This window comes from Peromyscus eremicus, chromosome 12 (genome assembly GCF_949786415.1).
Source record: "Peromyscus eremicus chromosome 12, PerEre_H2_v1, whole genome shotgun sequence".
In the NCBI taxonomy this organism is placed as follows: Eukaryota; Metazoa; Chordata; class Mammalia; order Rodentia; family Cricetidae; genus Peromyscus; species Peromyscus eremicus.
In genome coordinates, this window is record NC_081428.1 from 17,848,035 (window position 1) to 17,873,587 (window position 25,553).

Consider the following 25,553-nt stretch of genomic DNA (forward strand, 5'->3'; position numbering starts at 1 on the left):
AAATGAACTATATGACTGGCTCAAACACACTGGTACAGTTGATTTGTTTTTAAGACCTTATTGGCATTTCCTGAGTATTATTAAATGCAGTAATAATCAAAATCCAGTAACCTTTGATTTATAATGTTAGCAGCAGTTTCTCTTGATTGTCTTATTTCTATCTTTACTCCAGGTTCATTATGAACCCAGTGCTGTAGTATTTCACATTTTTATTTACTATTTATTTTTTCCAAGCACGTAAAGCTCCCATACCAAAACACCTTCTAATATAGACGATTTTGTGAACTTTATGCTCACTTTGGAAATTTCAAGACCTGTTTCTTTTAGTATCATGATTACTAAATTCTGAATTTCATTTGTACACTAAACATATCTGGAATCAATGAGACTTTAATAATCCATAAATAAAAATAAGCATCACCTTCTCATGCTGTGGGATGTTCTGTATGGCAAATGTGTTACTAATTAGTCAATAAATAAAACACTGATTGGCCATTGGCTAGGCAGGAAGTGTAGGCGGGGCAAGGAGGAGAATAAAGCTGGGAAGTAGAAGGCTGAGTCAGAGAGACACTGCCAGCCGCCACGATGACAAACAGCATGTAAAGATGCCAGTAAGCCACGAGCCATGTGGCAAGGTATAGATTAATAGAAATGGGTTAATTCATGATAGAAAAAGTAGATAACAAGAAGCCTGCCACGGCCATACAGTTTGTAACCAATATAAGTCTCTGTGTTTACTTGGTTGAGTCTGAGGCTGTGGGACTGGCAGGTGAGAGAGATTTACCCTGACCGTGGGCCAGGCAAAAAAACTCTAGCTACATTCTCATTATTCACTAGAGCCAAGGATATAAGTATCTATCCTTTATTTTGAAATATTACTGTTGTTAATTGTAGTGAATTCAAAATATTTCTGAAGAAATACATTTTACCATCACTACTAAAAATTTTATTAACATACTCAATATAAAAATAAATATATATACATAAAATAAGATGCTTTATATTATGTAATAATCAAAAGTCTAAAATGTTAATCAATATTTATGTAGGAGACAGATAAACAAAAGACAAAGCACTTATGCTTACTTGACTGCCACCAATAATCGTCTCTTTTAACTACCATAAACAAGGATACTCTCCTGTATTTATGTTATCATCCAGAAATGGTAGTGCATACTTATAAACCTTGCACTTAGGAGGCTGAAGACAGTGGTTTTAAGTCTAGCTAGAGCTACATAGTTGACAAAAATGAGAAATAAGCACACACACAAACCAAAGCCAAATACAATTTTTAAAATATTTTTAACCTTTGTGCCTCTTGAGCTTTCTCATCCACTTTGGCTCCATCTATCATTCCTAGATACACACATTCTGATATATTCTTTTTGAAAATACAAAAGTTGACATTTATTTGTCTATTAATATATAAGAAAGGATAGATGTAATGTGAGAATCCAAAATTTTACACATATTCCAATGCTATACACATTTCTAACTATAGGCTAACTATTTTGCCGTGGCAAGTTTCCAGCCAGCCAGCCTTTAATAGATAAGTCTTTAATAAGCCATTCAACATCCTGTAGGTACAGCTGCTTTCAGAAATACCTGAAAAGACAAAATGAATTCCATAATGATAAACATATCCATCAATTCTTGTGTTAACTTTTTCTATAGTTGTATAATTTTACATATTGCAATGACAAAAATAAACGTTTGTTTCAGTTTCCAGTTTATGACCTATGAGCTAGGAAAAGTACAGCAAGAGCTCAAGGCAGGAACCTGAAGGCAAGAACTTTAGCAAGGATTGCAGAGGAACCATGTTTACTGGAATACTCCCCATAGCTTGCTCAACTTAGTTTCTTAAATTAGCCAAGGACACCTACCTAAGGGTGGCACCATCCACAGTAGACTGTTACTACCACATCCAATCATACATATATATGTGTGTGTGTATGTGTGTGTGTGTGTGTGTGTGTGTGTGTGTGTGTGTGTGTGTGTTGGAGTTTCCATTGCTGTGAAGAGACACCATGACCAAGGCAACTCTTATAAAATAAAACATTTAATTGGGGCTGTCTTACAGTTTCAGAGATTTAGTCCATTATCATCATGATGGGCAGCATGGCAGCATGCAGGCAGACATGGTGCTGAGAGTTCTACATCTTGATTCTCAGGCAGCAGGAGACATCTGTTTCCCAACTGAGTATAGCTTGAGCATATGCAAACTCAAAGCGCAACCCCACAGTGACACACTTCCTCTAACAGTGCCACCCCTACTTTAACAAGGCCACATCTAATAGTGACACTCCCTATGTGCCAAGCATTCAAACACGTTAGTCTAAGGGGGCCATAACTGGAGAGAGAGAGAGAGACAGAGAGACAGAGAGATAAAAGACAGAGAGAGACAGAGACAGATAGACGGAAGAGATTAAGTTGTGCACAATGAAAAGTTATGTACTTCCAGAATCAAGAGAAAAAATGGAAGTATAATTATATGCCATTTTATATTTTTGGAATATCAATACAAATTTTTTTTATTCCTATTCGTTTGGCCAATCTGATGGAGAATACTACTTCCTAGCACATAATATATATGCTGTCTCCAATATTTGATGGCTCAGATGTGATTGATAAGAACTCTGAAATAGCCAAGTTCTACTCAAGTTCTAACAAGCCTGTTTACCAAATGTTGAGAAGAAGTTTATAGTGTGTGTTAAAATCATATGGCTTCTTGTTCATGAAAATACCAGTAGCCCAGAGTTTCACTATGGTGGAAACATCAAATCTACACCAAAGGTGAATCCTGAGGAAACATTCTACAAGTATATTATAAACTACAGAAGACAAGACAAAAAGACCACCAGAGTAAGAGGAATAGAAGTTTGCATTGAGATTGTATCTCCTAGAAATGTCAGAGAAGATACATCCATGAAGTCTCACTAGCATGGCTGACCAAACAAGAACTGAACAAAGACAATAGCAATAGATAGGCAAACATAGAATGAAAAAGCCTCACAGAACCTTAGCCCCAGAGAAATAACTATAAAGAACTAAAGAATGCAAAGAGCAGGAGAAATGTCTTTCCAAGGAAAGTTTACAATAACTGGTTATCCAGTAACAAGTGATTGACCTTCTTTGAGTCATGTACATACTGAACAGGTTTATTTATATATTTATATATTTTGGAAAAAAATATTTATATATATATATAAACAATTAAAAGAAAAGAGGCCATGGATTTTAAAGAAAACACAGAGGGTATATTGGATCTGTTGGAGCGAGGGAAGAGAAGAGGAAAATTATATAATTATATTATAATTTCAAGAAGTAAAAAGAAAATGATTAGTAAAAAACATTTAATGTAACAAAACACAAGCACATGTATATATATATATATATATATATATATATATATATATATATATATATATTATACATATATGTCCAATATGTAGTCACATTACAGCCTAGCCCTTAATCTCTCTAAGAATTACTGTATTGTTTGCTTTGCCATTTGCCCTACAAATATATCCTTTCATTTGATGAGAAGCTGTGAGTAAAGAACTGTCAGGTTGATATAATTAATGAATATATTTCCAGCATTTAACACAGTGCCTATAAGATTGTGCCAATTAATAGTGTGACAGAAACAAATTAATTCACATACGTAAAGATCTCTGAATTTACTACATTGATTTTTGTTTTGAAAAACTCTCGTAAAAGATTATGAAAATCATGAGCTCTGCGTTGAGAGCTAGTCTTTGTACTGTTCCCAGTGTGTATGCAGTACAGTGCCTGACGTGTGTTAGCTTCTTACTAAAACATACATAGTTCTTTACATTATAAACAATGCCTTTGAATTTGAGATACTAAAAATTTAGTTAGCAGCTAAAATGTGTTTCTGTACTTCATGATATCATTTGAGGAAGAATTGTATCTTCTTTTACTTCACAGGACCTATGCATGCCCTTTCAGCATTAGTCTGAGCTTTAAAATAAATTTTAATAGTATTGCATGCCAACTCTTCTATGAATATGTGTTTGTGTGTGTATAAATGTATATGTATGCATGTTATGTGTATGCACACATACATGTGGTAGCTAGAGGTCAAAGTTGAATATCTTTCTGGCTTTCTCCCTTACTTTTTGAGACAGGGTCTCTCCATGAAGCTGGGAGATTTAGCCTTATCTGATTGTTAAAATTAGCTGGTTAGTAGAGCCTGGGATGTTCCTATCTTCTTTGCCCTCCCACAATACTATGGTTCCAGGTTTGTGATGTCACCCCTGCCTTTTTACGTGGCTGCTCGGACCTGAGCTCTGATTCTTTAGCTTGCCCAGAAAGCACTCCAAGGGAGTTGTCTCCCCAGAACCTTGGTATAATTTTTTTTGGTAAAATTAATATTTTAATAGAATAAATCTGCTATGAAATAACCATTTAATCATTATAGGATAAGAAAAACAATTTAAAATATAAAGAGAGAAGGAAGGAAGGAAGGAAGGAAGGAAGGAAGGAAGGAAGGAAGGAAGGAAGGAAGGAAGGAAAGCTTTTTTTTTTACACAGGGGGAAAAAATATAAGAATTGATAGAATAAACCTCAAACTCTTGATGGCTAGCAAAGCACAATAAGAAAACAGGACATAACTAAGCCTGGAACTAGACTGGCTTGTTTCAGTCACGTAACTACTTCCTAGAAATGAGGCTGTGACACTAATCGATCAGGGATAGATGGCTTGTTATGAAAAAGAGAGAGCACACAGAACAACTGAATAGATACATTCATCGCCCTGATGAGGTGAGTACTATGACCAATGTGGTGTTGTGTAGGTTGACACTTTGGTAAAATCTGGGTACTTAGGAGGAAATTGAGACAGGTTCTCATTAGGTAACCCAGACTCACTGCAAATCACAAACTCAAACTTCCAATTACTGTAATTATCAGCAAGTCCCACCACACTGGGTCTGTGTGCCTTGTAAGCAAGCATCAGGCATGTAGCACTGGAAACTCTTGTTTTATAATTTAAGTAATGTTACATTGTATATATTTTATAAGCTTACTTAAATACTTATATTTATGTACTTTATAATACATATATATATACATATATGTATACGTATTTTAGTAAGCTTATAAAATAATATGTTGAGTCATGTTATTTGTTTCTGCCTCTTCCCCTGTACTTCCCTTATCATGCCCTTCCAGTTCAATTCTCCAAACTTTCTCATGACCTCCTTCATAGTGCCTGTCTCCTACTAGCTCCTTCTCTAGAGACCCTTCAGGCAACTATGTCTCTGTGGCCACTTTCTACTTGTCTGGTTTGTTTGGATGCTTCAGGTTCCATACACAAACCTAAAGGAACAACTATTTGAACAAGTGATAAGCAGCTTAGCTGTCTTATCAGTCAAGAAGCAGGTACAGGGAAGGTACACTCCCCTTTCTGCTCAAGGCTTTGTCACCTGAGTCCCAAACGAGGAAACCTCTCAATGTCAGAAGCCAGACAAACCTTCTTGCAGCATAACATAGTCAACAAGTCCACACTGAGGTTTGCTACCCTAGAGAACAGCCTGGATCAAAGGGGGCTTTGGCCATCACTTCTTTCAAGTAGCATTCGCTCCAAATACATTTAAGTCATGTTTTCCAATGGCAGATTAGTCAGACTATTGAATATTCTTCAGACCTGTTTGTGTGAATCTTTAGAAATCCCAGCATCAAGCCCACTACATCACTTAAACAAAAATACTCTACCAGGAGCACATCCATCATTGCCATCTAATCACTCTCAGGATCTGATCAGACATATTGTTGGCAGCTTCTGTCTTCCAAGTGAGGTCTTATCACCATGGCGTATTTTCACTGAGAATCCAGATAGCTTAGGTAAGCCATAATTTTATTATCCTGACATGTCCCCTTAATATTTTTCCATCAACTAACCTCTATTGTGCTCTTTGCTGGAGTCCCATTTCCTCACGCTGTACCCAGAATTCATCCCAATCTCTCTACTTTACTGAAGAATTCCACTACACTCCCTCTCATGTTAAGTCTATCTGTGGCCTCATGGAATTATTTTTGTCTGTGTCCTCTCTTAAAATTTTCAGTGTATACTGAAATCAGAATATTTAACTGTTTATTTTTATAATTCAATACTGTTCAAAACAGTGAAGCTCTATGGCAGTGGTTTTCAACCTCCCTAATACTATGACCCTTTAATGCAGTTCCTCATGTTGTGGTAATTCTCAACCATAAAATTACTATTGTTGCTACTTCATAACTATGGTTTTGCTACTGTTATGAATCGGAATATAAATATTTGCATTTTTCGATGGTCTTAGGTGACTCCTGTGAAAAAGTCATTTGACCCTGAGGTTGAGAACTGATGCTCTATGACATTAATGACATCAACATCTCAATATTCTGAAATATTAATACTTGGTTATATATATATATATATATATATATATATATATATATATATATATATATATATCTGCTTCTTAGATCCTAACAAGTCACCACTTGTCTCCATCTAAATTAATCCAAACAGAACATTAATCTGTACCACTAATTCTATCTTTGCAATACCAGTTGATAATAGGGGAGCTGAGCCTTCAAAGTCACCAGTAGTATTTTTCCACAATATTTAAGGTAATTTAATAATTCAGGGCAAGTGATGCCTGTCACATATAAATAAAATATGCTAATTTTTCAAAGTGTTTTAATGAAGTATTAATTGATTTAAGTCCACATTACACTCACCTAATTGTAGTCTCTATAATTGTTTCTTGATTGCTCACATGCATATAACCATCATTGCCAACTGTTAATTACAATATCACAGCTCAAATCACCTGGATGACCATGACCTGTCTCAGGTATCATACTGATTTTCATAAAATCCATGAATGGCAACTGATTTCTACCATATCCATTTGCAAATGATGAAAACAATCAATGCTCTCTGCTGTTCCATTTAGGCTGATGAGTAATTGAGGAGTTGCCGGGTATGTCTCTAACACAGCTAATCTAGGTGATTCTCCCATTACCATTAGACAGCTGGAAGACACACTTATCTTTAGCTGGTATAGTTCATTTGTTAAAGTAGAAAACAAAAACAAAAGCAAAAGCTTCCTTTTGGCTAAGAGATTAGAATCTCTCACCTTGATGAAGACATGACATTTCAATTGCAGAGGGTCAATTGCCCTGCCTTAAGACAGTCTCCCACTCCAGGAAGGTGGGCTCACCTTAAGTCATGGTAAAGAGACAGGTAGAATAATGAGGCATTGAATGAGATACTGTACTTTTCCTTCCCAGAATGCCTACCACTGATAAACAGGATAGCTAACCAGGACATAGACACACAGCTTGATAATCGCCACAGATTTCTGAGTTTTTCGGAAAAATATAGCTTCTTGTTTCCTTTTTGAGCATGAGCTCCCAAATACCTTGAGCTTCCCCAGCGTTCTGGAATTCCTTTCTCTTTCTCTAATGCCTCTCTCACTGCCATACTGCTGCTTGTCTGCCATGTGTCTGACCTGGATCCCAGCTTTCATGGCTTTTTTTTTTTTTCTTTTCTCTTTATTTCCCTCCTCTTGGCAGCTCTTGAGATTTACAGCTTGCCTGCTCTGGGGTTTACTTTTTAAACCTTAATGAAATTGTCTTTAGGCTCCTTTTTGAGTCTATTCTTATTTTTTTTTAATTAAGAAGAATAAGAACATCCAACGTGGACCGTCGATGCCCTCTGTGTCGTCAGGCAACCATGAAGAGATTCCAAATTTCCAGTAAGATATTTGCTGGAAAATATGCAACGACTAATGATTTGCTTAGGAGATGGCATGTGGTAGGATGGTGGTGGCGCACGCCTTTAATCCCAGCACTCGGGAGGCAGAGCCAGGCGGATCTCTGTGAGTTCGAGGCCAGCCTGGACTACCAAGTGAGTCCCAGGAAAGGCTCAAAGCTACACAGAGAAACCCTGTCTCGAAAAACCAAAAAAAAAAAAAAAAAAAAAAGCATGGCATTTTAGAAAGGCAAGTTGTTATACACTATCATGAAGACTTCAACATTTAAGAAAACAACCTTCCTGAGTAAGTTTAAAGGTCTTGAGCCCCCAGAATCATTTCAAAACAAGGCAGGTAGGCTTGGCCAGGAATTTTTAATTTTGCAAAGATTATGATAAATTATGTTTATTTCACAGCCATAATGAAAACTTAGCTCATTTATTCAGGAATCTGATTAGGAAATGAGCTCAATTCCAATAAAAATATTTAAGACAATCACTAATGTAATTATTCATTAGATAAAAGGGAAAAAATCTACAGTTCCCATCTGAAAACCAAAACAACAAACTTATAGGATGCAAGAAAAATAGCAAATGTATGAAAACTAAAATGATAAATTACATGGAGAAGTTCTCTTTCTTATACAACTTCACTGGATTGTTCAGTTCTTAGCAGAATCTCATCAATTTTTGTCTGTTTTATGCAAAGTATTTGTTCAAGCTTAAGTATTTGATAAAGTGCTATTTGTTTGTTTGTTTTGTGACTAAGCCTCCTGTAGCTCAGACTGTCCACAACTTACTATGGTCAGGACATCAAGTTCCTTACTCTCCTGTGTCCACCTGCTGAGAACTGGGCTAACAGTCACATGCCAGCTCACCTGGCTGAGATCGTTAGCCTTAGTGTCATTTTATTCTAAAACTTAATAGATATTTTATACCAGAGCATTGATACAAAGTTATCAATGATAGTGATTTTTAAAAAAAAAAAAGACTTATGTTAGGTAAACAAATTGTATCTGCTGGAGAAATGACTCAGCAGTTAAGATCAGGTACTCCCATTTTAGAGGACCTAAGTTCATATGTTTCAGGGGCTAAAAGCTACCTGTAACTCAGCACCCTCTTCTAGACTCCCTGAGCACCTGTTCAAGCATGGATGCGTGCACACACACACACATGCTCATGCAGGTGTGCTCATACTTACACACACACATACACACATGCACACACACACAACTAAAAAAAAAATTAAATCTGAAAAAAATAACCCCGCTACAAACCGATTCATCTTATTTATAGTATTTAGTTGCAAGGCATTAAAAATCTTATGACTGTTTTCTTCCAGTTATGTTTGCTCAGAATTCATTTGGATAGTCCCAACAAACCACAGGCAAAATATTATGTTCCCAGTTGATTCTGGTCTTATGATTCACTGAATGCTTAAATAGCAATGCCAATATCAAATGTCAATAATATCTTCATTATGATGCAAAGGAAATTAAATGATATATTTGATTCTGTATCATGTTATTATAAAACTTTTGTCCACTAACATAAAAAAATTTAGCTGCAAACATTATTGGTAACAGACCATATGGACTGCCTTATTAATTTGAAGAACAGATCTTATTAACTTCAGCCCCATGAGCAATTACTTACACTCCAAGAATAATCATTTTTGTTCATAAACTTCTAATATGGCAAAAAGTAATTCAATTAGTAACATTTTTCTCCAGTGTCATCATTGACGTTAATAAGAATCATAAAACTGTAGTAAATCCTGGTGAATATTTTGTCTGCTATGACCAGTAAGATGCAATGATTCTCTCTGAATGTGACCTTTGGTTTGTTTCACTCTAAAATGTAGTTCTCAATATAATTAAAGTAAAAGAATAACTATAATGCATTTTTATTCAGCTATATAGAATTATTAGTTCCTATCACATAGGAAAGTGAATTCAAATAATTTATTTTATGGCATTTTGTTTTAACATTATGGATTTCTGGAGAAGCTATCATTTAAAACAAAAATTAGTTTAAAATTTTCATACATGCTCTTATTAGCTATTAAAATTTGTAATTAATTTTATTTCAGTTCCATTAATATAGTTCACATTATTTTCAGACTATAGTATAGTAACTTTGACTGATAAATAAAAATATCTGTGCTTCAATCAAACCTTGAAATGAGCAAACCGCAGGCAACCTACAAAGATGACAGAGGAAATGTCAGGGACTGATTACATGATGATGTCCAGAAATGTCATGCATCAGAACTTGTAGACAATGACACTGATGTGAATGGGGATCATGAAGTGTCTTTTTACTTCAAAGAAACACTTACCTTAATATTCTTTATTATCTTGACCTTAAGCAAAGAAAGAGTTAAACAAGAATTTCTGCAAATATTGATGAACATTTTAAAATAAATGTTTATCAAATCTACTCTTTTCTGTCAATAGACCACATATAGCAGGACAGCTTCAAATTTATCAAGTATATGCCAGAAAAAATTCTATAAAGTGAAACCTTTGAAGTCTATTTACTTGAGTTGATAATCAGTGCCCCTCCATTGTTAACTGTAAGGAAATAATCAGTGTGAGGAATGTGAAGGGTGAATTTTGTTTGGGACATTATTGAATTATTTGATCCTGAGATTAACAATACTTAGAATGAAATGACACCTCATAGTACAAGTGAAATATAGTAATGAATTTTAGTAAGGGAGACAAATATTACAGAATAAGAGTCATAGCTTCCTTTCGCCTTCTTAAATTGGAGAGTCTATACCTGCATATTTAACCAAACACAGACTGCAAACTATACAAGTAATTAGGTCTGTATTGAAAATACACAACTATTTTCTTGTTATTATTCATTGAACAACACAGTGTAACAAATGTTTACAGCACACTTACATTTAGGGTATTAAAAGTATTTATAAATAATTTACAAATTTGTGTATTGGAATATGTGTACATATTACATGTAAATGCTATATTATTTTATGTAAAGACTTTGACACTCATGGAATTTGGGAACTTGGTGCACAGCAGAACCAATCTTCCCCAGATATGAAGGGACATGTGTTTTAATACTAATGTAATAATCAATTATGCACACACTGTGGCTTGAAACAACACACATGGACTATGTAACATATCTCTCGGGAGAGAATCTGGTCATCAGCCAGCTATGTTCTCTGTCTTCCTGTATCAGTGAGTTAAAAATCTGTTAGACTGTGATTATGACCACAACAGATAATGAACTGAAGAAGAAGCTGTCTTCAAGGTCCCTGTTGTTAGCACTTCACATACATCTGTCACAGTTTCATTGAGGTTCCAAATTTCCTCTTACATGGTGGACAAGGACAGTCCCCAGCCTCTGTGAGCCATCATCCCACCGTGTGGGCCTTCTGTTTAATCCTTTGTGTGATAGAGAAGCTTTCTTCTTAAAACCAACAACAAAGAAGAAACCCGTAGCTTTTAAGAGTTTTCATCATAACAAGAGCCAACCAAGGAAAGTGACCCTGCTAATGAGCCCAAAGTTTATGCAAGATGTTATAACATCTTCAGACCCATTCCCATTTGTCTCAGCCTCTTATTAGAAGCCTATTATGTCTAGACATTGTGCTATGGAAGTGTGAGAATCACTGGGTTTTCTTTATATCTGGCTGTCAAATACACATGAGAACATCAAGCCTATTCTATACCCAACTTATTCTTGCTAAAAAAAAAAAAATGAAGCAAAGGAACAAACAACAAAACAGGGAAGAAATGTCTGGGAACTCACAGTAGATAGAACCTGCCTTCAAGGTTAGATAGAGTAAAGCGAGTTCTACCTTTTAAAGTTTGTCCAAATGATTACATAAATATTGACAACAGACAATAGCATAACTGATGTTCCTTAGAGTTTTTCTTCCTATGGGAGAGCTTCTTTGCTCAGAATCCTATCACTTAATTTAAGAAATATAGTATGAGGGAATAATATGCAGGCTGCTTAGATGTATATTCACTATTTGGTTGAAAATTTTATACTTAATTATATGACTTTCCCTCTAAATCTTTAAATTCAACCCAACAATAGTGACCTTTAACCCTTTTCCTTAGAAGAGACATTTTCTTTTCTCTGCAAGAAGCAACACCATACAAATAAAATGATTAAAATTTTCAGAAGCCCCTCACTGCAATTTTGAGAGCAAATAAAAGTGTTTTATTAAGCCCCATGGGGGGAAGACAGTGTTCTTATAAATTAAGTTTGAGACATTATTAAATTTTTTTGAAGCCAACATAGTTTTGTCCTCCTTTTTTCTTGCTAAAATAAAAAATGTCTCAGCACATTGGAAAATGGGAAAGAACTTTCAACTCTTTCAGGTTAAGTTAATCTCATGTTGCCTCATCACAGGGGCAATATCACTTGAGCCAGGAGTCACTCTCGCTTGATACCCATCTGCATTAGAGATGAGATGGGCAGCAGCCAGTAACCAATTCCTCCTTTCCAAAAGTCTGTATTGCAGCCAAGCTTTTCTAACACCCAATTTCTACCCCCAGAGACTAAAGCTAGGAAACAAAGTCACGTAATCATATGATCAATTTTGCCTTAGAAATTCTCAATGAATTTAAATTCATTTGCACCATTAGATCAATAAGGACCTAGGAAGTTGCTGGGCATTGTGGCTCATGATTTTAATCCCATCTCTTGGTGTTCTGAGGAAAGAAGGTCATTGTTAGTTCAAGACCATCCTGTTCTACGTAGTGAATTCTGACCAGCCAGGGCTACATGAGGGAGACTCTCTCAAAAACAAACACAACAAAACAAATAAACCATAGGAAGTAAATATACTTTCTATGCATCAATTCTGTGCTAGACAATATTTTGGATTATAATAGGGAACTAGAAATGTTTTATCTTTAATATCTACTGATAAAGAGACTCATGAAATATATTGTGATACATTCATATTAATAAATATTCAGCAACCATTACTATGTCATCTTTAGAAATCATAATAATGTTTTCCAATCTTAATTAAAATTAATTAGAAGTTAATATGATGAATGAGAGATAGGGCTCCTATTATGGGGATGCCACGTAACAGTTAAAATTAATATGCAGAATATCATATACATGGGTGAGTATAGTTGGGTATGTTAGAGTACAGCATATATATGCTCAGACATTACACTTACTCTGATACTGCTTTTTCCAGGATGAAATCAGTAGTGCTGCATATTGCTAATATTGGTATTGGAGGCTTTTCATTACTGTGCACAGAAACATAGATGTACTACACAAAGAACATCTCACAGTCTGGCCAGAGCTTCCTACGGAATGTGGGAAGCCTCCATGGACATGGACTGCAATTGTTAGTAAATACAAGTTCTGTGGCACTAGAATGAGATCTGCCCTCCTAATACATTCACTGCTTTGATAAGTTAAAATATACTGGAAATTGTTCACTTTGGAAACAGTGTTAAATAGTTCTGGCCACAAAATTCAATTTGGTAGGTGAAAGGTCATTTGGAAACTTTACTCTTGGCATCTGGTTGAGAAGCCTAAGTCAGGTACCAACTAATCAAAAGTAGTCAAAAGAGATGCTTTGTTATTTTATTTTATTAATTAATTAATTAATTAATTTATTTATTTATTTATTTAATTTGCTTTAGCAAATGTCTTTCTGGGGTTGGTGATCTTATTTGATTCACAGCTAAATTCCAAAGAGGTTTATATGCAATTTTGTTTATTCACTACACAAATGCATATACGCTCAATTACCTTTGGATATTTATTCTTCATTCTGATAATTCAGACCCAGCCAAAAAACCAGCTACAAATAAGGCAAAAAGATGTTCCATAATTTTTACCACCTAAAAATGTCTTGTAACCTCCCATATACCAAGAATAATTTAATTTTCTCTCATTTTAAAAATCTCTTCCTCCTGTTCGTGTCACAATATGGAAGGCATTTGTGTGCCAACTTTCTCCAGAACACCTGGTCCATCCTTTTCTGCCAGATGGACCTGCTGATGCAGAGCAAAATGAAGCGTGGTAATAAATGTCTGTGGGGGATGTTGCTGGTAACATTACTGGGTGAATCTGTCCTGCTTGAGAACTGTAGTAGTACATAGCCTCCATTTGTCTGTCTACAACCAGCAAATTGCTCAGAGGTTTCAGAGGCAGAATGATATAATGAAAGAGCATCCATCTATAAATCAGTAGATGGACAATCTGTGCTACTCACTTTATTTGGGGGCCTCCCTGTCCTGTCTCTAATAGGAATGTGTTAAAAATTGACACAATTGGATGAGATATTTCTTGTACTTTATTCTGGGTTGTAGTTCAAAAATCACAGTTTGAAGATTGCAGTCTTTGTCATTAGAAAACAAGACTTTTAATGGGATAATTTTTTTAGAAATAAAAAAAACGTAACCTTTTTATATCATATGCACTTAAAAAAGATAGAAAATATTCATATTTTAATAAATGGACTTTAACAATCTCTGATATAACAGTATTGCCAATGGTGGTTATTCATCTTTTTAAACTTGAATGTTACCCATGTTACATATTTTTTATTGATTCTTTGGGAATTTCATATCATGCTCCCAAAACCTGCTCATTCCCCAGTCCCTCCATGTCTGCCCTCACCCTGTAGCATTTCCTCCCCACCAAATTAAAAGAATATTAATTAAAAACAAAACAAACAAACAAAAAACCATTTTGCTCCTCCATCTTTCCTGCCTCCTCAACAACTCTGCATTCATCTTACTGGATTTGGGAGATACAATGTGTCATGCAGTATATCCTATTGTCCATTAAGCTTTACTTGCAAATATTCATTTCAGTGAGTTGTTGGTCTGGTTCAAAGCCTCTGGCTTCTGGTATAGCACCAATACTTGATCCTCTTCAGAACTCCTCTCACGGTACCCTGCTGTTGCCCCAAGTAATAGAGAGCCTGATGTTATGGTTCCACGGGACCAGTCCCTTCACACACTCTGCAGTCCATAAGTCATAGATGGGGTAGATGTTGGGGTGGGCCAACTCAAAGCCTTGGATGTGGGTGTAGGTGATAGCTGATTTTGTCAGTCTGAGCTACCGGGACTGCCCCCTTCAGACTAAGCATGGAGCTAGCTTTTCTGCACCAATCCTTACCATACAAGTTACCTTCACACCAAAGTAATAATGGGTTATGGCTAACATAGTGATAAGAGGTTATGGCTAACAGTGATAATGGGTTATGGCTAACAGTGATAATGGGTTATGGCTAACATAGTAATAATGGATTATGACTAATGTAGTGATAATGGGTTATGGCTAACAGTGATAATGGGTTATGGCTAACATAGTAATAATGGATTATGGCTAACATAGTGACAGCCTGTAGACTCTGAAAACAGTTCTGCCAAGATCCCGAATCTACAGAAGAAAGAAGTCAAAATTCAAGAGAAATTCTCTTTATTGGTACTAGGAATGCTTAAAAAATAAAAATTATTGGAAGCAGATAAAACACCACATTTCATGAAGATTTATTTATTATTATTTTTAAATGTTTCAAATTATTAACCTTATACTGTCAATTTCATTGTCAGAAATAAAACAATAATATTGTCACAAGAGGACCAGCCACACTGTTTAAAATAAGGTGGTTGAAATGTTTAATTTTGAAATAACTGTTAATTCTTTAACTTTTCTTGGTACTCTTGTCAAATCAATTGCCCATACTGTAATGGTATATTTCTTAAATTTTAATTATGTTTCATTGAGCTTTCTATGTAAATTTGTATTTATGTTATATGGGATGTCTTATTTAGGTGATGCTGTAGTCTTATTTGAAATTAAACACTATGTGTTAGATGGTATGTTTAATTTTGGTCTTTTACAAACTAGTTTTACCTTTTCAGACTCTGGAATTTCTATACAAATTTAAGATCAGCTTGTCAATTCTATAAAAATGAAGAAATTTATCGATTACTTGAATACATAGATAAATTTCAGCCATATGTGATTTAAAATGTTATAGTCCTTTTTTGTCATAATGTAGATTATGGAGTATTCTAGAAAAAAATTCAAGAACATATGAAAAAATATAGTTGTTTTTGAGGTATAATACCAGTTTGTTTCATGGTATGTTTTTCTATGATTTACTTATTAATCTTCTATTTTACATACCATTAAATAGATCTTAAAGTAGTTTATCATTTTTAACATTACTTTTTCTTACCTAATTAGATTTGCTTCATACATTTTTGACATTGTGGTATTTTTTCAGTAGCGCAGTTGTGTAAATGATATGTATAAGTTTGAAAACTTATAGATCTTTGGTTTCCTAGTAATCCAATAGATTACTCATAATAAAAGGGTTTGCTTTGTTTCTAGTAAGTATCTCTGAGGCTGTTACTCCTATGCCAACTCTTCTGCTTTCTTATTTCTTTTGATATTATATTTTAATTACAACATCTCTCCTATCCTTTTCCTTCCTTGAACCCCTTAACCATAGCCTTATGGTTCTCCTTCAGACTCATGACCTCTTATAACCAATTGTTATTGCATACCTATATGTATATACACATATATATTCTTATATATAACCAGTTAAGTCTATATAGTGTTACTTATATGTGTATTTTCAGAGCTGAGCATTCAGCAGCACTGGACAACCAATTGTGTGTGCTCTTGCCTGAGTAGGCCCATCTCTCCATCTCTTGTTTTACTCTGTTGCCTGTAGATCTTGATGTAGAGTAGGCCTTGTGGACTTTTCCCCATGCAATTGGAGTGTTCACTGATGTCCTTCTCATTCAGCTCTCATTGAGGGTCATATTGGTAAGAATTTATAGGTGTAACTTTTCTTGTTACTAAGAGACACAATCTCACAGCAAAGTTCTTGGTCCTCTGATCCTTACAGTCTTTCCATCTCTTCTTCCTCGTTGTTCCCTGCACCTTTCCTGTGGGAGTATTTTGTGGATATATCCACTGTTACTGAGCTCGTTAACTATGAGTACGAGTTTGTTGTAGACTTCTATAGTGGTCTCAGTCTGTTGCAAGGAGAATATTCCTTGGTGGGGGAGATTACACTTATCTGTAGCTAAAAGGAAAAATGTTTAGATTGTTGTTAGTGATTAGGTTGGTTTAGTAAATTAGTGGTTGTAGATTTTCCTCCAATAACCATGATGTCACTGGTACTGACTAGTTAGCTAGGTTTCCAGTACCAGGACTGATGTTTCTTTTGTTGAGTGGGTCTTTAGTCCAATTAGAGAGCAATTGGTTACAGCCAAGGTATGTGTGGCACTAATATACAGTTAGGCTTATAGTGTAATAGTGGTCATTGATGTGATTCATGAACATCATAGTTGGATAAGTCAAAGTTGTTGCTGGCCTCACTTGTTGGGAAGTTTGTATGTGTCATGAAACATGGTCCTCAGGGAGAGGACATTCATGTCAGTTCCAGCTTAGAAGCATCTGGGCCTATTTATAATGTCCATGGTATCTTTGGCAATAAGGACTTACCTTTCACTTCTGGAAGGCTTTTTTACATTTGACCTGGTTTTTCACCTTTAAATCAAGAATCAAATCTTGAATATATTATTCTATGAACAGTACACTATTTGATATCATTTAAAAATCAAAGTATGCAGGGCGGCGGTGGCACACACCTTTAATCCCAGCACTCGGGAGGCAGAGGCAGGCAGATCTCTGTGAGTTTGAGGCCAGCCTGGTCTCCAAAATGAGTTTCAGGAAAGGTGCAAAGCTACACAGAGAAACCCTGTCTCAACACCCCCCCCCCAAAAAATCAAAGTATATTGTATGAAAAAATATTTTTAAATAAAAGTTAAAAATACATTTTTCAATGTCTATATTTTATTGGAGTGATTAATACATTCACATTAATAAGTTTAGTGAAAAGAATCATTCTAATTTCTACTGTCCTGTGATGTGCTCTTAATGTCATCGTTTTTTTTTTTTTGTGGTTTTCATTTTTCTGCACCCTGTATCTTCTAAGTTTTTAATGGAGTGTCATTTTATTTTTTAAAGTTTCATTTTGTTAGATTATACGGAAGTGTCTCTGAATCCCTTAAATGGAGCACTATGTTTTGGTTTATTATCAATCAACTGTAATGATTATAAAGTTTGCTTCAGTGTAGATGTACATACAAACATGATTTCAGATTAGTTTTATAGGGCTCCTCATTTTCATCTCATTACTTTGATTTTTTACTTTGTTTGGTTAGGCTTGTATTTTCCTAATATTCATCAAAGATTTGGGAAATTGCAGTGTTAAGCAATTGTAACTATCTATCTATCATCTATCTATCTGTCTTCCTTCCTTTCTTTCTTTCTTTCTTCCTTCCTTTCTTTTCTTTCTTTCTTTCTTTCTTTCTTTCTTTCTTTCTTTCTTTCTTTCTTTCTTTCTTTCTTTCTTTCTTTGCACTGTCTTTGTTTCTTCTGTCCTTCCTTCTGTTCTTTCTTGCTTCCTTTCTGTCTTCTTTTGTTTGTTTCCTTTCATTATGCTTGTGTGTTTTTATGTGTGTGTGTGTGTGTGTGTGTGTTTTTTTTTTTGATTGTTTTCACAGAAGACAATCTCTTCTATTGAGCAAGAAGAAAGATTGGGGCATCTTAGGAACAAGACCTTTGTAGAGTTTCAAGATTACTCTGTCATCTCAGCTGACTGCTCCTCTGATGTTCCTGTTTGCTTGTTTCTGCTTTTGTTGTCGTTGTTTTGTATTTCATACATACTGTGGCTGAAGTGATAATGAATTTATAGACATAAAAACTAAATAGGCATTTTGGTTAAGGATGGGAGCTTGTGTCCACTTCCCACTCTCACAGTGACGTTGTCTCACTTGAACCTGTAAATACTGTCACAGTTTCTGTGAGTTCATGTCTGCATCAGCACAGTACTATTGAGTCTGGACGTCACTGTTTCCTTGGTACCTTGCATCCCTTCTGGTTCTCTCATTCCTTTTTTTTTTTTTTTTTTTTTTTTTTTTTTTGGTTTTTGGTTTTTCAAGACAAGGTTTCTCTGTGCAGTTTTGGTGCCTGTTCGTTATTTTACTCTGTAGACCAGGCTAGTCTCGAACTCACAGAGATCTACCTGGCTCTGCCTTCTGAGTGCTGGGATTAAAGGAGTGTGCTACCACCGCCCAGTGGTTCTCTCCTTCTTTGCACATCTGCTTCCACATAGCTCCCTGAGGCCCGAGGAGAGTAGTTTGCTGTGGACATTCCATTTAGGACTAAGTGTTCCAAGGTTTCACACTACATTGCTCAGTTGTGTGTCTCTTTGTTAGTTAACCTCTAATGCAAGAGGAAACTTCGCTGATGATGTAGGCCTCATGATCAATAGTCAATGGTCAATATAAAATTATGTCAATGGCATTGTTGTAGATGTTTTATCTTATATTGTTTTGAGGGTCTGTGTGCTACTGTTTCTTTTATCTTGTACATTATGGTTTCTGATTTTCTGTTTTTTGTTTGTCTTGTTCCATGTTCTCTCTGTCTCTCTGTCTGTCTCTCTCTCTCTGTCTCTCTCTCTCTTTCTTTCTCTGTCTCTCTCTCTGTCTCTGTCTCTGTCTCTCTCTCTCTCTCTCTCTGTCTCTCTCCCCCTTCGTGTGTGTGTGTGTGTGTGTGTGTGTGTGTGTGTGTGTGTGTGTGTTGTGCTTTGTTGTTTATTGTGGTTTTTTTATAGTTCATTTTATTGAAAATACATTTTTTGCATTTGTTTCAATGCCTGTTTGTTTTCTACAGAGAAGGAGAAAGAAGGTATAGAATTGGGTGGGTAGGAGGTGGGAAAGATCTAGGAGCAGTTTGGGGAAGGGAAACCATGATCAAAATATATTACATGAAAGATTGTTTTCAGTAAAAATCTATACAAAGAAGAAGGCAGAAGCATAAGGGGGTGGGCTAAAATGCTACCAAACTCACTGTTCTCAAAGATATTCAGCAATTTTACTTTCCTATCGAAGAAATTATATTATGAAGTTAAATTCTTTGGAAAGAATAATTAGAAAATAAAGTGTAGGGGCCATAAAATGGCTCAATTAATAAAGTGCTTGCTGTTCCAGTGTGATAACTGGACTTCAGATTCCCAGCAACTATTGAAAACAAGAATGACACTTAAATTGTTCTGTCTGCAGAACTACAGCCTGGGAAGCCAGGGCAGAGGGTCCTGGAGGAGGCAACTCGGATGCTAGTCTAGCTGACTCAACAAAGACAGTGAAATAAGTGGAGCATGACCCCTCTGTCCTCCATATACACATGTATGCTAGTGTGCCCACACATATGAAAATAAATACATATGTAATGTACATATCCACATATGTACATGAAAAACATTCCCCATCAAACCAGAAAATAACAACAAACTTTGTTGCATTTTGACTGGATGTGTTCAAGAAATGGACATTTGAAAGCCTTATTAAAAGTGCTTGTACAACACAATAAAATGTTAACAATCATTGTGTTAATTCTGCAGAGAGAATTCCAGATACATGGCTGTGGCTGTGAAATTAGCATGATATTGTATCAGATCTTTGGGCTGCACAATAGTTCAATAATTTTCAATTCCTCATCTTTAGAAATGAGTTATCTGATAATTCTGCATATAATTATCCTATTGTATACTCTATTGAGATAAACATCAACTATTTACTGAAGGAACATAACCAAACTGTTTCAATGTTAAACTTAAAATTTCTAGTCTTCTGTTCTCAGTCAAAAGAGGAAGAAGGTAAGAGGAAACTAATTCATGTTAGGCAGACATCATGAAAATACTTTAATACAGAAATTGCCTTTATAGGTGAAGATTTAAAAGAAAAAGTCAACATCAAGTAAATATAAACACTTAATGAATTTGAGATCTAAAATTACAAATGATAAAACAATTAAGAGAGCAGCTGATTTGTTTTCTTCCTGTCTAGTAATACTTTACCTGATGCCAACTTTTTAAAGGATTTTGTGCTATTTATGCAATTATTCTGTTATTATTTTATTTGTACATAAGTAACATGAGTAGTTTTTTTTTCTATTGATCTGAGAGAGAGAGAATTCTTCCAATTTTGTATCGCTGTTCTCTTTTTGAACTTGTTAATAAATACAATATACAAGGAATCCTAGTCATTTTAATAGGTTTTTATAAAGAAAAATAATCTATAATTTTCTTCTTATTCAATTACCCAGCTCTAAAAGAAAATTTATCAATACTTCCAACTCTAAAAGAAAATTTGAAATCCAAATTGCCAGTAAGTTTGACATGCTATGATAAGTAGTCAAGCCCTTATGAATGGTATATATATATATATATATATATATATATATATATATATATATATATATCTCAGTGAGTAGAAAATGTCCCTAAAGAGAGGTGGAGCCAACATCTCTTTCAAACAAGTTCATATTAACCCAAATGGTAGGAGCTTTACTAAACACAATAATATTCATTTTTCCCAAGAGACAAGCTTGATTTTTCAATTAGCCCATACTTAACTTAGAAATAGTCTTCAGTTTATGCTCTACATAACTTAAGTGACACATGCATTAAAATAAATATTATTGAGAAGAAGGTATGTTCTTTTGTGTTAGGGTAGAATGTCCTGTAGATATCTATGTCTATTTGTTCCCTTATTTCTCTGCTAATTTTCTGTCTGGAAGACCTGAGCATTGGTGAGGGTGTTGTGTTGAAATCTCCCACAACTAGTGTGTGTAATTTGGGGGGACCTTACCTTGGAGGAGGTGGGATGGGGGGAAGGCTGAGGGAGGGACAAGGGAGGAGAGGGGTATCTGTGGTTGGTATGTAAAATAAATAGAAAATTTCTTAATAATAATAAAAAGATTAAATAAGAAAAATTAAATATTATTATTCTTTGTGTAATGGAATATACAAAGATTAAAATCTGTGACATCAACAAACACACAGGTATATAGGGCTATAAATAGCAACCTTTTGTACTGTAAATTTTGGTCAATAAAACAGTGGCTTAGAAAATTATAACCTAAGTAAAATAAAAACAATCTCTATGGCAACCAAAAATATTAATAGTTATTGAAATTATACAAAAGAATGCAAAAAGGATCTTAAATTTTCACAAGAAAAATAAAATAAAGATCAATTAAATCTATAATGTGGATAATTATTAACAAGCCATTCTGAACATATTCAAAATTAACAAAATATCAGACTCGTATGTATCTTAGATTTTAGATTGCTCTCAAATCAAAAGATAGAAGTTGGTAAAGGGATAAAAAGAAACTATGTCCAACTATAAATACAAAGGACTCACTTGATCCCCAAATAGAAATACACTGAAACTGTAATGATGAAAAAGACATTCAATATGCAAATAGCATCTAAAGACATACCATATGCAAATAGCAACTAAAGACATACCATATGCAAATAGCTGAATTAATAGAGGATAAAGCAGACTTTGAGGGGAAAATTATACTAAAGGCGAGCAAAGAAATCATATGAATAATAAAGACAAGGAAATATATAACTATTAATGAAAATATCAAGGCAGCAGAAATATGCAAAATTATAGATAAAATTGAACCTAATCACTATCCACTGAAATACATATATCAAAACCTGGAATATTGTTTAAAATATTAAGGCAACCCCACGTAGCTAAAAGGGAGGTTTATTTTCTGGGGTAACTTACAAGTGAAGGGATAGGTTACAGGGTCTGGGAAAGGTGTAGCATAGTCCAGCGGTGTTCTCTGGAGAACTCTGCTCAGTCTACCTCCAGCATCCAGAGTCCAGGAACCAAGAGAGCTCCCCCCCATCTGGATCCCAGGTCTTCAGGGGTCCTCTCTCGGCTCTGCCTTGTAGGCGTGACAGTCACCGCAGCCTCAAAGGGGGTGGTATTTCCAGGTCAAAGCTGGAATGGCTACCCACTACACTGGAAGAAATAGGTTGTTGTATGAAAATTGCAAAACAAATTAATAACCCACTTTAACAATATTTACTATATTTATTATGTATTTGTGTGTGAATGTCATGTGTGTCTTAACACAATACAAAAATCTGGGTACAAAAAAAAATGACACAAGAAAAAAATTGTTCCAGAGCAGTAGCAACAACAACAAACAAAAATCCATTTAAGAGAATTAAATTTCATGGATGACTAAAAGTCTAGTTCCCCAGGCACAGAAGTACCTGATATCAGCATCAGATATTTGATATATATGCATTTCAGCTTGCAAATTAATGTAAGCAACATTGCCTTTCTTATCTTTCACAATCATATGATCTGTACATCAAATTATGGCAGAAAAGTAAACAAAGCTATGAATAACTCTTTATGAAGGAAACTGAGCTAAATTACACCTATTTTTTTCTTTTTTCTCTTTACTTTTGAGATTATAATATAATCATCCCACTCCCTCCTTTTGTTCCTCCAAGCCCTCCCACATACTCCTCTTGTCTCTCTTTTAAGTTCATGGCTTCATTTTCACTAATTGTTGTTGCATGCATGTAGGTGTATAATATGTGTGTGGGTGTATTTATATTTATATATGTAATTTCTAATTATAACCTGTGCAGTAAATATAACGTTACTTTTCAGGGATGGCCATTTTGTAGTACATAACCAACTGTGTTCTTCCTTAGGGAAGATTATTTCTCCTACTCTCAGGGTTCCTTTGCTTCCTGTAGTTCTAAGTGGAGAGCTGAGGCCTCAAGGTTTTCCCCATCTCCACTTTGGCATGTCTATAGTTGTCTTGTTCAGCTCATGCTTAAGCAGTCATGTTGGAGAGACTTTATGAGTGTAGCTGCTGAAATTACTAGGGAATATAATCTCAGAGCAATTTCCTAGGTCCTTTATCTCTTATACTCTTTCCATTCCATCTTCCACAACGTTCCCTGAGCCTTAAGTGTGGGAGTGTAGTGGGCTTCAAAAAGCCTGCTCATGTACCAGGGATGGATTCTGATCTTACGGCCAGGGGGCCCCCCAAGCAGATCAAGCTACACAACTGTCTCACCATACAGAGGGCCTAGCCCAGTCCCATGCAGGCTCCACAGCCATTGATCCAACTTTCATGAGATTTTACTAGTTTGGTTTGGTCATCTCTGCAGGTTTCCCTATCATGATCTTGATGCACTTGCTCATAGAATCCCTCTTCTCTCTCTTTGACTGGACTCCTCGAGCTCTGCCTGATGTTTGGCTGTGGATCTCTGCATCTGCTTCCATCAGTCACTGGAGAACTGATCACTGGGGTAAGCCAGTATGGTTCAGGCACCCTCTCAACTATTTCTAGTAGTCCAAGCTGGGGTCATCCTTGGGGATTCCTGGCAACTTCCCTAGCACTGGGTTTCTCTCTATCCCCGTGATGTCTCCCTCTATCATGATATCCCTTTCATTGCTTTCCCACTCCATCTCTGTTCCAGCTCAACCATCCCATTCCCTTATGTTCTGATACCCTATCCTTTACCCTCCATTGCCCACCGCTCATCCCCAGTTACTCATGAAAATTTCATCTATTTTCCCTTCTCAGGGTGATCCATGCATCCCTCATTGGGTCTTCCTTGTTAGCTTGCTTCTTTGGAGTTATGGGTTGTCTGGTTATCCTTTGCTCTACATCTAGTATCCACTTATGAGTGAGTACATACCATGTTTGTCCTTCTGAGTTTGGGTTACCTCACTCAGGATATTATCTAGTTCCATCCATTTGCCTGTAAATTTCACGATGTCACTGTTTTTATCTGCTGAGTAATACTCTGTTGTGTAAATGTACTACATTTTCTTAATCCATTCTTCAGTTGAGGGGCATCTAGGTCATTTCCAGGTTCTGGCTATTATGAATAATGCTGCTATGAACATAGTTGAGCATGTGTCCTTGTGGTATGATTGAGCATTTTTTTGGGTATATTCCCAAGAGTGGTATAGCTGGGTCTTGAGAAAGATTGATTTCCAATTTTCTGAGAAACTGTCACACTGATTCTAAAGTTGTGTACAAGTTTGCATTCCTACCAACAGTGGAGGACTGTTTCCCTTGCTTCACATCCTCTCCAACATAAGCTGTCTGCACCTCATGTAGCCTTGAGGCAGGGGCAAGGGCTTGGACTGGCCTCTACTGGATGTGCTTCCCAATGGGAAGCTTTGCCTTCTTGTGGGGAGGAGTAGAAGGTGGGTTGGGATGGGGAGGCTGGGGCGGGGAGAAGGAAAGAGGAGATCTTTGATTGGTGTGTAAAATGAATGAAAAAAATTTTCTTAATAAAAAAAAATTATAAAAAAAGAAAGAGATAGTAGCCTTATCAGGTACATGACTTTCTAGTATATAGACAGTTTCATGCTATACGCAGACCTTCATTAAAATATTCCATTAAAAAAAAAAGTGTGGGAGGATACTGTAGATGTATCCACAGCTCTTCCTTTCGACACCTGCTTTCAAAAGGCAGTCTTCATTCCATACATTGCTTCATGTTGTTTTAATTTAAATAACATAAGGGCAGGAAAGAAATAAATTACAATTACTTGAAAATTAACAGGTTGGAGAGACGGCTCAGGAGTTAATAGCACTGGCTGCTCTTACAGAAGAGCTATTCGATCCTGAGCAGCTTCGGGGTGTCTAACAAGCACCCATAGCTCCAGTTTTAGGAGTCTGATACCTCTTCTGGCCTTTGAACACACCAGGCACACGTACAGTGTACATATAAATCTGTATGTAAAACACTCATACACATAAAATAATAGATAAAGATAGATGATAGATAGATAGATAGATACATAGATAGATAATAGATAGTAGATGATTAAAAGTTACAAGTTAGATGACAATAAATTTATATTTTATGTAT